General features: G+C 38.2%; 1 protein-coding gene across 10 annotated transcripts in view; it reads left to right on the top strand.

The window, feature by feature from the left end:
• The window catches only part of ZDHHC15 (zDHHC palmitoyltransferase 15), a 190,657-nt gene that overhangs the window by 98,337 nt on the left and 74,398 nt on the right, over window positions 1–17,922 (top strand). The gene's annotated exons all lie outside the window — the stretch shown is intronic.

Genomic DNA, 17,922 nt, shown 5'->3' with positions numbered 1-17,922 from the left:
ACTGTTCCCAATAATGCAGTAGCTGGCAGCAATTTTGAGTAGAAACTTGTAGTAGCTATCACAAACCTGGGGTGAAGGAGGCTAAATGAGGACATGGAAAAGCATTGAAGTGGGAGCAGCAGTGGAGAGCAAGTCTTTCCAATTTTTTACTCAGTTGGATTATCCAGGCCCTGATTACCAGGAAATCTAGTTTTAGAGAAAAGCATGTTACTAGGTCCAAGGAATACAAAATAGCCACAAATCCATAGATAGAAAAAAAAAAAAAAACAGTTATTGCCCATCCCAAAGAACTTACAACAAGGGCAACTCCCTTACTTCCTCCTGCTGACTGTTGGAAAATTGACTATATTTTGACCTATCTTCCTTCAGTCTTCAGTCTTTCTGAACTGACTTTTACTTACAGCAGTCACAAGTTATAACAACTCTTATTTTGGTATTAAACCCAAACTCTAATAGAAGCCAAATACTTATCAGGTCTTTACCTGGTTTGAAATAATTCACAATGGAAAAAGGTATTCATATCTGACCTTTGTGTTGGCAAGTGGAATACTTTAAATGTAGATATAGCACCACATCATAAAGAGGTTATGTTTTGAAGCAGTCTCCAATTCCAGACCTTTTCAAAAATATTCAACCATTAAAAAATTAGTATGTTATTTTATAGTTTACAAAGTGCTTTCCTATACTTTTTCTTCATATCCTTTGACCTGCACAACTTTCAGGTTAGATAGGCAGTGTTATTAATAGCATCCCCATTTTATAATTAAGAAACTAAAATTGAGAGATGTTAATCTCACATGTCAAGGTATCTTGATTCCAAATCCTAGGTTTTTTCCACTACAATGCTATATCTCTCTTTTGGACAAGTACATATGAGACACAGTGCTGTAATTGCATGCCATTTAGTTATCTGAAGTGTTCAGCTGCTTCTTACATAATCATAAAATCATAAACTGTAAGATGCCTTTAGCTTTAGCAAGACCACTATGCCATCTTAGATAGCTGAGGGTTTTTTTTAAGTTCATTGAAGGAGACACCACAATCCTCCTTTGTAACCCATTCTAGTATCTAATGCAAGTTCTCATGCTGTATTCTTTGTTAAGTTGGTTCTATGTTATCTTCAGTTGTTCCCATTTTCTGTGCATAACTGTCAGATACAAACAGTTCTTACACTTTTAACAACTTAGATTCCTAGGAAAGATGCTGTAAGTTGAAATTACATGTGTGTATTGAACTTAATTTCTTTTAGGAATCAAGTGGAATTTTTATTCCTAGCCCAAAATACAACATTTCATTTAGCATAAATGTACTCGTACAGCCGGGTGCTGTAGCTCATGCTTGTAATCCCAGCACTTTGGGAGGCTGAGGCGGGCGGATCACCTGAGGTCAGAAGTTCAAGACCAGCCTGGCCAACATGGCAAAACCCCATCTCTACTAAAAAAGTACAAAAAAAATTAGCCAGATGTGGTGACAAACACCTTTCATCCTAGCTACTTGGGAGGCTGACACAGGAGAATCACTTGAACCCGGGAGACGGAGGTTACAGTGAGCTGAGATCGTGCCACTGCACTCCAGCCTGGGCAACAGAGGGAGACTCCATCTCAAAAGAAAAAAAAAACATGTACTTGTACATTGCATAATGTAAAACAAACATTTGGCCAGGCACAGTGGCTCACGCCTGTAATCCCAGCACTTTGGGAGGCCGAGGCAGGCAGATCACAAGGTCAGGAGATCAAGACCATCCTGGCTAACATGGTGAAACCCCATCTCTACTAAAAATACAAAAAAAAAAAAAAATAGCCGGATGTGGTGGCGGACACCTGTAGTCCCAGCTACTTGGGAGGCTGAGGCAAGAGAATGGCATGAACCCAGGAGGCAGAACTTGGCAGTGAGCCGAGATCGCACCACTGCAGTCCAGCCTGTGTGACAGAGCAAGACTGTGTGACAGAGCGAGACTGTGTCTCAAAAAAAAAAAAAAAAAAAAAAAAAAAAGATAAAATATGCTAACAATAACCTGTTAGGTACAAATGTAATATCACAGTCAGGAACTACATAAAGTCTTTGTGATCTTTGAAATCCCGGCCTTATATTAGCACAGCAAATTATAAGGTAAAGAAGCACCTTTATGAAATCAAGGGATTTAAATAGGCTTCTCTGATGTCATTTTTGAAAATAAAAGGTTTAATTAATGCACGAATATATAGAAAATGCTTAAATACCCAGTGTATAGATCCATGTAGTCTTCTGAGGAGATTTAACAGGCATCTTTTTAAAGACTTTTGAGTCTTGGGGCTATATTTTAGCTTCTTGAGGAAATGATCCAAAGATATCTGTTATATTACTGCTTTTGCTCATTATAAATTTTCCTGTAGCTTACATAATAAAAATTAAAGATTACAGTATAATTCTGTCTGCTGTATTCAAATTGGGATCCATTTTCTTAAAATTGGATAGGTGGCATCTATGGCTCTACCTAAGTATCATGAAAAATAAGTTGGGTATGATTGTCAGGGTGATTCTTAAATGAAAACTGCTGTGGGTCAGAGCTTGCCTATATGTGAAACCCATAAAGAACTTCTTCAGCTTTCTTGGGGTCAGGGGCTGGGAGTAATCCTAGTTCCTTAATATTTCTTGTACAGCTGATTTCTCAATTTTTTACATCTTTATGGCTCTGGTGCCTTTTTGAATGTTCTGTGTTTCTTTTTTTTTCCCCCCTTGAGATAGAGTCTCACTCTGTCATCCAGGCTGAAGTGCAGTGGTGCAATCTCGGCTCACTGCAACCTCTGCCTCCCGTGTTCAAGTGATTCTCCTGCCTCAGCCTCCCAAGTATCTGAGACAACAAGTGCGCGCCACCATGCCTGGCTAATTTTTGTATTTTTAGTAGAGTTGGGGTTTTGCCGTGCTGGCCGGGCTGGTCTTGAACTCGTATGTTTCTTTATTGTTTCAGTAGTAACAAAGGCTCTGCCATTTTCCAAGTGTCACTCCTTTCAAATTAGTTGCTGAACTCTTTGATTGTGGTCATTTATTTGAGATGCAGTATTCCTGGAAATCTGCAAGAGATAGCCACAGTTAATATTCTCTATGCAGTAAAGTTAACAGAGATGTCGACAAAGACTCCAGCAGCAGAGCAATGTTTTTTTCTATTTGCAAAGGAATAACTCTAGTTTTTAAATATGTATACTTTTATTTGTTTTCTTTCATTGTAAAAAGTTAAGATGTATGACATGATGTTTTGAAATACAAATACATAGTGAAATGATTACAGGTAAGCAATTTAACAAGTACATCATCTAACATAGTTACCTTTTTTATGTGATAAGAGTACTTATAATCTATGCTCTTAGAAAATTTCCAGTATACAATACAATATTATTAACTATAGCCCCCATGCTATACTTTAAATTTCTAGATTTGTTCATCCTGTGTAACTACTTAATTTGTACACTTTGGCCTACATTTCCCCCAACCCTGCCTGCTTCTGGTAACCACTGTTGTATTCTCTGGCTCTCTCTTTGTCTGAGAATCCACATATAAGAGAGATCATGCAGGATTTTTCTTTCTGTGTCTGGCTTATACCACTTAACATTATCCTCCAGGTTCATCCATGTTGTTGTAAATGGAAGAATGGCCTTCTTTTTAAAAACCGAATAATAGCCGGGCATGGTGGCTTACGCCTATAATCCCAGCACTTGGGAGGCCAAGGTAGGTGGATCACGAGGTCAGGAGATCGAGACCATCCTGGCTAACATGATGAAACCCCGTCTCTACTAAAAATACAAAAAATTAGCCAGGCATGATGGCATGCGCCTGTAATCCCAGCTACTCAGAAGGTTGAGGCAGGAGAATCGCTTGAACCTGAGAAGTGGAGGTTGCAGTAAGCCAAGATCTCACCACTGCACTCCAGGCAGGGCAACAGAGCGATACTGTGTCTCAAAAAAAAAAAAAAAAATCAAGTGTATATCTATCCCGCAATTTTCTTTATACATTCATCCATCCACAGAGACATCCGTTGTTTCCATAGCTTAGTTACAGTGAATAATGCTGCAGTAAACATGGGAGTGCAGATATCTCTATGAGGTACTGATTTTATTTTATTAGATATATACACAGAAGGGGGATTGCCAGATCATATAGTAGTTCTATTTTTCAATTTTTGAAGAACCTCCATACTGTTTTCTGTAATGGCAATACCAATTCATATCCCCTCAACAATGGATAAGGATTCCCTTTTCTCCACATCCTCACCAACATTAGTTATCTTCTGACTTTTTGAGAATGACCATCCTAACTGGTGGAAGGTAATATCTCATGGTGGTTTTGATCTGCATTTCCATGAAGATTAGTGATGTTGAGCATCCTTTCAGACACCTGTTGGCCATTTGAATGTCTTCTTTTGAGAAATGTCTATTCAGGTCCTTCACCCGTTGTTTAATCTGTGTATTTGGGGTTTTTTTTATTTTATTATTTATTTATTTATTTATTTTGCTATTGAGTTGGATGAGTTCTTCATATATTTTGGATATGAACCCCTTATCAGATATATAGTTTGCAAATATTTTGTCTCATTCTGTAAATTGCATTTTCATTTTTTTAAGATTTCAAAATTCCAGTTTCTTGTTTCTTTTTTTAAAATTTTGGATGTATCACTATGAGGAAACCATACTTATTTTACTTAAAATTATTATCACAAATAATCTAGGAACTCAAAATTGCACTGTGGTTTTAAAAATATTTTTATAATAGAGGTACTTATTTGAGGGGTACATGTGATATTTTTGTACATTCATAATGTGTAAAGATTAAATCAGGGTAATTGGAATATCTATCACTTCAAATATTTATCTTTTATTTAGACTAGGAACATTCAAATTATTCTCTTCTAGCTATATTGAAATGTACAGGCTGGGCGCGGTGGCTCGCACCTGTAATCCCAGCACTTTGGGAGGCCAAGGCAGGCAGATCACGAGGTCAGGAGATCGAGACCATCCTGGTTAACACGGAGAAAACCCGTCTCTACTAAAAATACAAAAAATTAGCCGGGCATGGCGGTAGGCGCCTGTAGTCCCAGCTACTCGGGAGGTTGAGGCAGGAGAATGGCATGAACCCGGGAGGCGGAGCTTGCAGTGAGCCTAGATCGTGCCACTGCACTCCAGCCCGGGCAGCAGAGCCAGACTCCGTCTCAATAAAAAAGCAAAGAAAGAAAAGAAATGTACAATAGATTATTGTTAACTATAGGCAACCTACTGATCTATCAAACACAAGGTCTTATTTCTCCTATCAAATTGTATACTTACACCCATTAATCAACTTCTCTTTATTCTCCTCTCCTCCCTAATCTTCCTGGCCTCTGGTAACAACCAATCTACTCTCTGTCTTTGTAAGATCCACTTTTGTAGCTCCTACATGTGAGTAAGAATATGAATATTTGTCTTTGTGTGCTTGGCTTATTTCCTTAACGTAATGACCTCCAGTTCCATCCATGTTGCTGCAAATGACAGGATTTTAACGTTTTTATGGATGAATAATATTCCATTGTGTACATATACCACATTTTCTTTATTCATTTGTCCACTGAAGAACATTTAAGTTGATTCTAGTATTTTGGCTCTTATAAATAGTGCTACAGTAAACATAGGAGTGCACATACGTCTTTGACACACTGATTTCCTTTCTTTTGGATATATACCCAGTACTGGAATTGACGGATCCTGCGGTAGTTCTATTTTTAGTTTCTATTGAAACCTCCGCACTGTTTTCCATAGTGACTGTACTAATTTACATTTCCACCAACAGTGTGCAAGGGTTCCCCTTTCATGTGCTTGGTAGCATCCATTATTCACTGTCTTATTTTAACAAGGATTACATGGTATCTCACAATGATTTGATTTTCATTTCCCTGAAGATTGGTGATGTTGAGCATTTTTCATATACCTGTTGGCCATTTGTATGTCTTCTTGTGAGAAACATCTATTCAGATATTTTGCCCATTCTAGAATCAGAGTACTTGGCTTTTTTTTTTTTTTTTTTTTTTGCTATTAAGTTATTTGAGCTCCTTATATATTCTGGTTATAAATCCTTTGTCAGATGGATAGTTTGCAAATACTTTCTCCATTCTATGTGTTGTCTCTTCACTTTGTTGGTGTTTTCTTTGCTGTGCAGAAGCTTTTTACTTTTATGTAATCCCATTTGTCTATTTTTGCTTTGGTTGCCTGTGCTTTTAACGTCTTGTCCTAGAGCATTTTCCCCAAGTTTTCTTCTAGTCCTTTCATAATTTCAGGCTTTAGGTTTAAGTCTTCAATCCATTTTGATTTGACTTTTGTATATGGAGAGAGATATGGATCTAGTTTAATTCTTCTGTATATGGTTGTCCAGTTTTCACAGCACCATTAGCTGAAGAGACTGTTCTTTCTACATTGTATGTTCTTGGCACCTTTGTCAAAAATGAGTTGGCTGTAAATGTGTAAACTTAGACCTGGTTTCTCTATTCTCTTCATTGGTCTATGTCTGTTTTTATCCCAATACCATGCACCATGCTGACTTACTTAACATTGCTTTGTAGTTTTTTTTAATTTTTATTTTATTTATTTATTTATTTTTTTGAGGCAAGGGCTTCCTTGGTTGCCTGGGCTGGAGTGCAGGTGGCACAATCTCAGCTCACTGCAATCTCCACCTCACAGGTTCAAGCAATTCTCCTGCCTCAGCCTCCTGAGTAGCTGGGATTACAGTCGTACACAACGCCTGTCTAATTTTTGTTTTTTAGTAGAGACAGGGTCTTGCCATGTTGGCCAGGCTGGTCTCAAACTCCTGGCCTCAACTGATCTGCCCACCTCAGCCTCCCAAAATGCTGGGATTACAGGCCACAGTGCCTGACCACTTTGTAGTATATTTTGAAACCAGGTAGTGTGGTGCCTCCAGTTTTGTTCTTTTTGTTCAGGATTGCTTTGGCTATTTGGGGTCTTTTTTTTGTTGTTCCACATACATTTTAGGATTATCTCTTCCATTTCAGTAAAGAATGCGATTGGTATTTTGATAGGGATTGCATTGAATCTGTAGATTGCTTTGGGTAGAATGGACATTTTAACTATATTGATTCTTCTAGTCAATGCACATGAAATATTTTTCCATTTTTCCTTTATATCCTCTTTAATTTTTTTCATCAATGTTTTATAGTTTTCCTTCTATAGATCTTTCACTTCTTAAATTAATTCCTAGGTATTTTATATACTTTGTAGCTATTTGAAATGGAATTGCTTTCTTGATTTCTTTCTTAAGATTTTTGCTGTTGGTGTGCATAAATTCTACTGATTTTCGTAGTTTGATTTTGTATCTTGCAACTTTACTAAATTCATTTATTAGTTCTAACAGTTTTTTGGTAGAGTTGTTAGGGTTTCCTAAATATAATATCAGGTCATCTGCAACCAAGGATGACTTGGCTTCTTCCTTTCCAGTTTGGATCCCCTTTATTTATTTTTCTTATCTGATTGCTTTGGCAAGGATTTCTAGTATTATGTTGCATAAAAGTGGTGAAAGTGGGCCTCCTCATCTTGTTCCGGATCTTAGAGGATCAGCTTTCAATTTTTCCCATTCAGTATTATGTTAGCTGTGGGTTTGTCATATATAGCCTGTGTTAATTTGAGATATGTTCCTTTTATACCCAGTTCGTTAAGGGTTTTTATCATAAAGAGAAGTTGTATTCTATCAAATGCTTCTTCAGCAGCTATTGAAATAATCTTGTGCTTTTTTTTCTTGGTTCTGTTAATGTGATGCATCAGATTTATTGATTTGTGTTTGTTGAACCATCCTTGCATCCCTAGGATGAATCTCATTTGACTGTAGTGATTAATCTTTTAAATTTGTGATTGAGTTCAGTTTGCTTGTATTTTGTTGAGGATCTTAACATTTTGTGTTCATCAGTGATATTGGCCTGAGTTTTCTTTTATCATTGTGTCCTTGTCTGGTTTGGGTATCAGGGTAATGCTGACCTTGTAGAGTTTAGGAGTATTCCCACCTCTTCAATTTTTGTGATAGGTTAAGTAGAATTGTTATTAGTTCTTCCTTAAACGTTTGGTAGAATTCAGCAGTGACGCCATCAGGTCCCAGACTTTTTTTTTTTTTTTCTGATGGGAGACTTTTTTTTTAGACTCTCAATCTCATTACTCCTTATTGGTTTATTCAGCATTCTGTTTCTTCATGGTTCAACCTTGGTAGGTTGTATGTGTCAAGGAATTTATCCATTTCTTCAAGGTTTTCCTATTTGTTGGTGTATAGTTTTTCATTATAATCTCTAATGATTCTTTATATTTCTGTGGCATCAGTTGTAATATCCCATTTTTCACTTCTGATTCTATTTATTTGGGTCTTCTCTCTTTTTTCTTTGGTTAATCTTGCTAACATTTTGTCAATTTTATCTTCAAAAATCCAACTTTTTGTTTCATTGATCTTCTATATTGCTTTGGAAAATATTGATTTTATTTTGTTTCTGATCTGGTATTTATTATTTCTTTCATTCTACTAATTTGGTGTTTGGTTCATTCTTGCTTTTCTAGTTCCTTAAGGTGCATGGTTAGGTTCTTTTTTCAAGTCTTTCTCCTTTTTTGATGTAGGCATTTATATAAACTTCCCTTTTAGTACTGCTTTGGTGTATCCTATAGATTTTAGTATGTTGTACTACCATTTTCATTTGTTTCAAGAATTTTTTAAATTTCTTTCTTAATTTTCTTCATTGACTCATTGGCCCAGGAGCATGTTTTTTAATTTCTATGTGTTTGTGCAGGTTCTAGGGTTCATCTTATTTATTTCTAGTTTTATCCATTGTGGTCAGAAAAAATACTTTTTAAAAATCAGGACAGAAAATGAATCTCGAGAAAACATAGTTGACATGATTTCTACTTTTTAGAATTTGGTGATGCTAGTTTTGTGGCCGAAGATCTGGCCTATTCTAGAGAATGTTCTATGTGCTGAAGAAAAGAATGTATATTCTGTAGCAATTTTATGAAATGTTCTATAAATATTACTTGGGCCTATTAGGTCTAGTGTGTAGTTTAACTCTGATATCTTTGTTGATTTTCTGTCTGGATGATATTCCCTTTACTGAAAATGGGGTGTTAAACTGCCCTACTGTTATTTTATTGCAGTCTATCTCTTCCTTTAGATTTATTGATGTTTGTTCTATATACTTCAGTACTTCTGTGTTGAGTGCATTGATATTTACAATTGTTGTATCATCTTGCTGAATTGACCCTTTATCATTATATAGTGACCTTCTGTGTCTCTTTTTATATCTTTTATTTGTAATTCATTTTGTCAGATATAAATAAGTTACTCCTGATCTTTTTTGGTTTCCAGTTGCATGGAATATCATTTTCCATTTATGTACTTATGTGTGCCTTTATAGGTGAAATAGGTTTCTTGTAGGCAACATAGTTAGGTCTTGTTTCTTATTTTTATTTTTTATTTTAGGTTTGGTGGTACACGTGGAGGTTTCTTATATAGGTAAACTCATGTCATGGGGATTTATTGTATGTATTAGTACATCGCCCAGGTATTAGGCTTAGTACCTAATAGTTATCTTTTCTGCTCCTCTCCCTCCTCTCTGCCCTCAAGTAGACACCAGTGTCTGCTTTTTCCTTCTTTTTGTTCATAAATTCTCATCATTTAGCTCCCACTTATAAGTGAGAACATGCAATATTTGGTTTTCTGTTCCTCAGTTAGTTTGCTAAGCATGATAACCTCCAGCTCAATCCATGTTCCCACAAAAGACATGATCTTATTCTTTTCTATGACTTAATAATATTCCATGGTATATGGGTGCCACATTCTCTTTATCCAGTCTGTCATTTATGGGCATTTAGGTTAATTCCACATCTTTGCTATTGTGAACAGTCCTGTAGTGAACATTTGTGTACATGTGGCTTTATAGTAGAATGTTTTATATTCCTCTGGGTATATACCCAGTAACGGGATTGCTGTGTCAAATGGCAGTTCTGCTTTTAGATCTTTGAGGAATTGCTATAGTGCTTTCCACAATGGTTGAACTAATTTACACCCCCACCAGCAGTGTATAAGGGTTCCCTTTTCTCTGTAACCTCACCAGCATCTGTTATTTTTTGACTTTATTATAATACCCATTCTGACTGGTATGAGATGGTATCTCATTGCGGTTTTCATTTGCATTTCTCTAATGATGAGTGATATTGAGCTTTTTTATATGTTAGTTTGCTGCATGTATGTCTTCTTTTGAGAAGTGTCTGCTCATATCCTTTGCCTACTTTTTAATGGGGTTGTTTGTTTCTGTCTTGTAAATTTACTTAAGTTCCTTATAGATGATGGATATTAGACCTTTGTCAGATGCACAGTTTGCAAATATTTTCCTCCATTTGGTAGGTTGTCTGTTTACTCTGTTGATATTCTCCTTTGCTGGGCAGAAGGTCTTAGATTTAATTAGATCCCATTTGTCAATTTTTGCTATTGTGATTGCTTTCAGTGTCTTTGTCATGAACTCTTTATCCATTCCTGTGTCCAGGATAACATTGCTTAGGTTGTCTTCCTGGGTTTTAATAGCTTTGGGTTTTATACTTAAGTCTTTAATCCATCTTGAATTGATTTTCATATATGGTATAAGGAAGGGGTCCAGCTTTTATCGTCTGAATATGGTGAGCCAGTTATCCCAGCACCATGTATTGAATAGGGAGTCCTTTCCCCATTGTTTATTTTTGTCAGCTTTGTCAAAGATCACATGGTCATAGATGTGTAGACTTATTTCTGGGCTCTCTATTGTGTTCCATTGGTCTATGTACCTATTTTTGATTATGCTGTTTTGGTCACTGTATCCTTGTAGTATAGTTTCAAGTCAGCTAACATGATTCCTCCAGCTTTGTTCTTTTGGCTTTGGATTGCCTTGGCTATTCAGGCTCTTTTTTGCTTCCATACGAATTTTAAAATATTTTTCTAGTTATATGAAAAATGACATTGGTAATTTGATGGTAATAGAATGGAATCTGTATATTGCTTCAGGCAGTGTAGCCATTTTAATGATATTGATTCTACCTGTCCATCAGCATGGTATATTTTTCCATTTGTTTGTGTCTTCTCTAATTTCTTTGAGCAGTAGTTTATAATTCTCATTGTAGAGATCTTTCACCTCCCTGTTTAGGTGTATTTCTAAATATTTTACTTTTTAAAAAAATTTTTTTGACAAGCACGTTATGCACATGTACCCTAGAACTTAAAGTATAATGATAATAATAAAAAAAAAGAAAGTAATATTTTACTTTTTTGTGGCAATCGTGAATGGGAATTCATTCCTGATTTGGCTCTTAGTTTGACTGTTGTTGGCATATAGGAATCCTAGTGATTTTTGTACATTGATTTTATGTCCTACAACTTTGCTAAAGTTGTTTATCACCTGAAGGAGCTTTTGGGCCAAGACTGTGGGGTTTTCTAGATAGAGAATCATATCGTCTGAAAACAGATATAGTTTGACTTCCTCTCTTCCTATTTGGAGGCCACTTATTTATCTCTCTTTCTTGGTTGCTCTGGCTAGGACTTCCCATACTATGTTGAATAGAAGGGGTGAGAGAGGACAAACTTGTCTTGTGCCGGTTTTCAAGGAGAATGCTTCCTACTTTTGTCCATTCAGTATAATATTGGCTGTGGGTTTGTCATAGATGGCTCTTATTCTTTTGAGGTATGTTACTTCAATACCTAGTTTATTGAGAGGTTTTAACATGAAGGGATGTTGAATTTTATCAAAAGCTTTTCTTGAATCTATTGAGATAATCCCATGATTTTTGTCTTTAGTTCTATTTATGTGATTAATCACATTTATTCATTTTCATATGTTGAAACAACTTTGCATTCCGGGAATGAAATCTACCTGATCATGGTGGATTGGCTTGGTGATATGCTGCTGGATTCAGTTTGCAAATATTTTACTGAGGATTTTTGCAACGATGTTCATCAAGGATATAGACCTGAACGTGATTTGTTGTTGTGGCTGTTGTTGTGTCTCTGCCATGTTTTCGTATCAAGATAATGCTGGTCTCTGAGTTGCAGAGGAGTCCTTCCTCCTCAATTTTCTGGAATAGTCTCGGTAGGAATGGTGCCAGCTCTTCTTTGTAATCTCGTAGAATTTGGCTTTGAATCTATCAGGTCATAGGCATTTTCAGTTAGTAGGCTGTTTATTACTGATTCAATTTTGGAGCTCATTCTTGGTCTTTTCAAGGAGTCCATTTCTTCTTTGTTCTGCCTCAGGAGGGTGTGTGTGTCCAGGAATTTATCTCTTTTGGGTTCTCTAGTTTGTGTGCATACAGGTGTTCATAGTAGTTTCTGATGGTTTTTACTTCTGTGGGGACAGTAGTAACATTCTCTTTGTCATTTCTAATTGTGTTTATTGGATCTTCTCCCTTTTCTTCTTAATTAGTCTAGCTAGTGGCCTATCCATTTTTTTAATTTTTCAAAAAAAAAAAAAAAAAACAACTCCTGGATTTGTTGATCTTTTGAATGGTTTTTCATGTCTCGATTTCCTTCAGTTCAGCTCTGATTTTTGTTATCTAGTGTTTGGGGTTTATTTGTTCCTGCTTCTCTAATTCTTTCAGTTGTTATGTTAGGTTATTAATTTGAGATCTTTCTAACTTTTTGATGTGGGCATTTAGTGCTATGAATTTCCCTCTTAATATCACCCTAGCTGTGTCCCAGAGATTCTGGTATGTTGTATCTTTGATCTCATTATTTTCAGAGAACTACTTAATTTCTGCCTTAATTTCATTATTTTCCTAAAAGTCATTCAGGAGTATGTTGTTTAATTTCTATGTAATTTTATAGTTTTGAGCAATTTTTATTGTGTTTACTTCTATTTTTGTGGCACTGTGGTTCCAGAGTGTGTTTTGTAAGATTTTCATTCTTTTACTTTTGTTGAGGATTGCTTTGTGTCCAACTATGTGCCTGATTTTAGAGTACATGTCATGTGGCAATGAGAAATATTTATATTCTGTTGTTTTGGGGTGGAGACTTCTGTAAAGCTCTCTCAGATCCATTTGGTGCAATGCTGAGTTTAGGTCTTGAATATTTTTGTTAATTTTCTGCCTCAGTTATCTGTCTAATACTGTCCGTGGCATGTGGAAGTCTCCCACTATTATTGTGCAGGACTCTGTGTCTCATTGTACATCTCTAAGAACTTGCTTTATGAATCTGGGTACTTCTGTGTTGGGTGCATATATATTTAGGATACTTAGGTCTTCTTGTTGAATCGAAACCTTTACCATTATGTAATGCCCTTCCTTGTCTTATTTTTTTTTTTATATTTGTTGGTTTGCAGTCTGCTGTCTGAAATTAGGATTGCAACCCCTGCTTTTTTCTGTTTTCCATTAGCTTGGTAGATTTTTCTCCATCCCTTTATTTTGAGCCTATAAGTGTAATTACATGTGTGATGGGTCTCTTGAAGACAGCATACCATTGGATCTTGCTTTTTCATTCAGCTTGCCACTCTGTGCCTTTTAAGTGGGGCATTTAGCTCATTTACATTCAAAGTTAGTATTGATATGTGTGAATTTGATCCTATCATTGTACTATTAGCTGGTTACTATGTTGGTTTATTTGTGTGCTTGCTTTACAGTGATACTGGTCAGTGTGTTTAAATGTGATTTTCTATTAGCTGGTAGCAGTCTTTCCTTTCTATATTTAGTGCTCCTTTCAAGATCTCTTCTGAGACAGGTCTGGTGGTGGTGAAGTTCTTCAACATTTGCTTATCTGAAAAGGATCCTATTTCTCCTTCACTTAGGAAGCTTAGTTTGGCTGGATATGAAATTCTTGGTTGAAATTTTTTTCTTTAAAAATGTTTAATATAGGCCCCCAGTCTTTTCTGGCTCATAGGGTTTCAGCTGAGAGTTCCATTGTTAGCCTGATGGGGATCCCTTTGAAGGTGACCTGCCCTTTCTCTCTAGCTACCTGTAACATTCTTTCTTTCATTTCTACCTTGGAAAATCTGATGATTATGTGCCTTAGAAAGCATCTTCTTGTGTAGAATCTTGCAGGGGTCCTCTGTATTTCTTGCTTTTGACTATTGACCTCTCTAGCAAGTTTGGGGAAGTTTTCATGGACAATATCCTGAAATATATTTTTCAAGTTATTTGCTTTCTCCCCCTTCCTTTCAGGGATGCCAATGATTTGTAGCTTTGGCCACTTTACATAATCTCATACTTCTTAGAGGTTTTGTCCATTCCCCTTTATTCTTTTTTCTTTATTTTTCTCTGATTGTCTTATTTCAGAGAACCAGTCTTCAAGTTCTAAGATTATTTCCTCAGCTTGGTTTATTCTGCTGTTAGTACTTATGATTGCATTGTGAAATTCTTATATTGTGTTATTCCATTCTGTCAGACACGTTAGGTTCTTTTTTATACTGGCTATTTTATCCTTCAGCTCCTGTATCACTTTATTGTGATTCTTATTTTCCTTGGATTGGGTTTTACCATCCTCCTGGATCTTGATGATTTTTGTTCCTATCCGTATTCCGAATTCTACGTCCGTCATCGCAGCCAGTTCAGCCTGGTTAAACACTCTTTTGGGAGAAGTTGTACAGTCATTTGGAGAACATATGACACCTGGGCCATTTGAGTTACCAGAGTTCTTGCGTTGGTTCTTTCTCATCTCTGTGTGTGGGTGTTTCTTTAACTGCAGCGTAGCTTGAGTACAGTCAATATACTTCTTTTCTGGATGTTTTCACTGAGCTGAGGCTTTGTGTAGTGTCTTTATTTGAAGCTGATTTACTGTCTCTAGTTTCAGAGGGGGGTATTTTAGTGATGAATTTTTCGTGTTTAAGTTTTGGGGTATGAACCAACAGGTGACACTCAGGCTTACTGGTCATTTGGTAGAGTCTTGCTCAGTTGTGTGGCTCTCCTATTTTTTCTCACAGTTGCAGCCATATTTCCTCTCAGTGCTCTGAAAGTGAAGGTTCCTCTTCCCCTTGAGTGCTGGCTGTAGTTCATGACTTGACATAGTTGGGCTGCCCACTGGAACTCGGGTGATCTTAGTGCTTATGTTCCTTCCCCATTGTAGAGGCAGCAGAGGAAGAGATCTTAGGAGTGGTTGTGGCCAAGGGTCGTTTACTTGACTCCTGGGGGCTTTACCCCAGAGAGATACAGGTCAGCAATTGCTCAGTGCAGTCAGCCCAAGGTGGAGGGTTTATGCCCGAACCAGGGGTTCCCTGTCTGGTAATGAGTCATGGGTGGTATTTAGGACCTGTGGGAGATGGACTGGCTTCCTCTCCTTGGGTCAACTACAGCTTGTTGGAGGTATGGATAAGACACTTAGGGTCTTTGCTCCTTTGTTACTCCAAAGGTAGCAAGAGTAGTTCCACTGCAGAGGCAGTGGCCAAGAGGCTTTGCTTTCAGTTGCCCTTAAGAGGCTTTGTCCAGGGAGTTGCTGAGTTGGTACTAGCTTAGTAGTTCTGGTGGGGGGTGGCTGGAGGGCCAGGCCTGGAGGACCTACCCATTGAGGAGATATGAAAATGAGCATCCACATAACAGGCTGGCCACTTTTTCATAGGGCTCCTGTGGTATGCTTGGGGCCTACTCCAGACCCTAGTCACCTCAGATTTTCCAGAACCTGGAGGTGTCACTGGTGAAGGCTGTGAAACATCAAACATGGCAACTTGTCCCTATTTCAGGGAACTTTGTCCCAGGGAGTTACAGACCTGTTGCTGGCCCAAAGGCACCTGTCGGAAGTGGTTGGAGACCACAGTTGGGAGGTCCCACCCAGTCAAGACAAACAGGATTGGGAACTGCTTAAAAAAGCAGTCTGATCCTGTTTTGGTAGAGCAGCTGTGTTGTGCTGGGGGTCCACTTCAGCCCTTGGTCACCTCACACTCTGAAGCCCAAAGGCTGAAATGGGTAAGATGCCCAAAGAGCAATTATGGCAGCCCACCCCTTCCTGTGGGAGTGCTGTCCCAGGGGGAGTTCAGATCTCTGTTGACTGGAGAGCATGGGTGGGGATAGCTGGAGGCCCCAGTTGGGAGGTCCCGCCCAGTTAGGAGGAATAAGATCAGGACCCACTTATAAAAGCAGTTCGGCCATATTTTGGTAAAGCAGCTGTGCTTTGCTGGTGGGTCCACTTCAGACCCTGGTCACTTCAGACACCCCAAAGCCCAAAGGCTGGAATGGCTAAGTCATCCAAAGAGCAAAAAAAAAAAAAAAAAAAAAAAAAGAGTATACCCCCCGCTGGGAATACCTTTCGTGGGGGAATTCAGATCTCTGTCAGTTGGAGATATTGGGTGGTGGTGGCTGGAGGCCCTGGTTGGAAGGACCTGACCAGCAAGGAAGAACAGGATCAGGCACCGACTTAAAGCAGCAGTCTGGATTTGTTTTGGTAGAGGAGCTAGGCTGTGCTGGGGTATCCCTTTTGCCCCAGGTCATCTAGACTCTCAAAGCCTGAAGACTGGAACGGCTAAGGCACCTGAAAAGCAAAGATGGTGGCTCGCCCCTCCCGCCAGGAGCTCTTTTTTAGGGAGGTTCAATGCTGCTACTGCTAGCTGACTGGAATTCCAAGCCAGTGGGTCTTATCTTGTGAGGTGCCATGGAATGAGGCCTGTGGGCTGTTATTGCTCAGCCCCCTGGATTCAGCTTCTTTCTAGGGGTATGTACAGGAGTCTAACCTCCCACTTTGTGGGAGTTGCAGCTACTTTTGCCAAAAAGTCCAAGTTTCTAAGGCTCTAGTGTCTCAACACATGCCTGAGCGGCTGCTCTGCCAAGACTCCATGTTACTCTTTTTGTCAGACTGAAGACTGAAGGCCCTGGTGTGGTGGGTTCACAAGGAAATATCCTTATCTGATGGTTGCAAAGATCTGTGGGAGAAGCATGGCTTCCCTGGGTGGAGGAGGATTCACCTGCCTCCGTGTTGCTCCCAGATGGGCTGTTGTCCTCTTGCTTTTCTTTGTTCTCTGTGGGTCAAGTTGTTTCCTAGATTAATCCCAATGTGAGTACCTGAATATTTTGGTTGAAGGTCTTGTATTTATTTGCCCCTTCTGTTCTTCTTTGTGAAAGCCACACAGCCTAGCTGCTTCTAGCTGAGCATCTTGGCCACTACGCCCCAGGTTGTGTCTTTATTCATTCAGCCTCTATATGCCTTTTAAAACAAGTTTTTTATTTTTAATTTTTCTGGGTACATAGTAGGTGTACATATTTATGGGGTATGTGAGATATCTTAATACAGGTATACAATGTGTAATAATCAAATGAGGATAAATTGAATATCCATAACTTCAAGCATTTATCCTTTATTTCTGTGGTAAACAGTCCAGTTATACTTTTAGTTATTTTAAAATACTAAATCTTGTTTATTCTAACAATTTTTTTTTTTGAGACGGAGTCTTGCTCTGTTGCCCAGGCTATAGTGCAGTGGTGTGATCTCAGCTCACTGCAACCTCCGCCTCCTGGATTCAAGCGATTCTCATGCCTCAGCCTTCTGAGTAGCTGGGATTACATGCACCACCATGCCTGACTAATTTTTGTATTTTTAGTAGTGATGGGGTTTCACCATGTTGGCCAGGCTGGTCTCGAGCTCCTGACCTCAGGTGATCCACCCACCTTGGCCTCCCAAAAGCTGGGATTGCAGGTGTGAGCCACTGCACCCAGACAATATTTTTATAAGCATTAACCATCCCAACTCTCCCCCACCCCCAAACACCATTCCCAGCCTCTGGTAACTATCATTATACCTTCTATCTCCATCAATTCAATTGTTTTAATTTTTAGCTCCCCAAAATAATTGGGAACATGTGACTTTTATCTTTCTGTGCCTGGCTTATTTCACTTAACATAATGACCTCCAGTTCCATCCATGTTGTTGCAAATAAAAGGATTTCATTCTTTTTTATGGCTCAGTAGTACTCCATTGTATATATGTACTACTTTTTTATCTATTCGTATGCTG

This window comes from Macaca fascicularis, chromosome X, assembly GCF_037993035.2.
Source record: "Macaca fascicularis isolate 582-1 chromosome X, T2T-MFA8v1.1".
NCBI lineage: Eukaryota > Metazoa > Chordata > Mammalia > Primates > Cercopithecidae > Macaca > Macaca fascicularis.
This window is presented reverse-complemented; position numbering and strand designations above follow the sequence as displayed.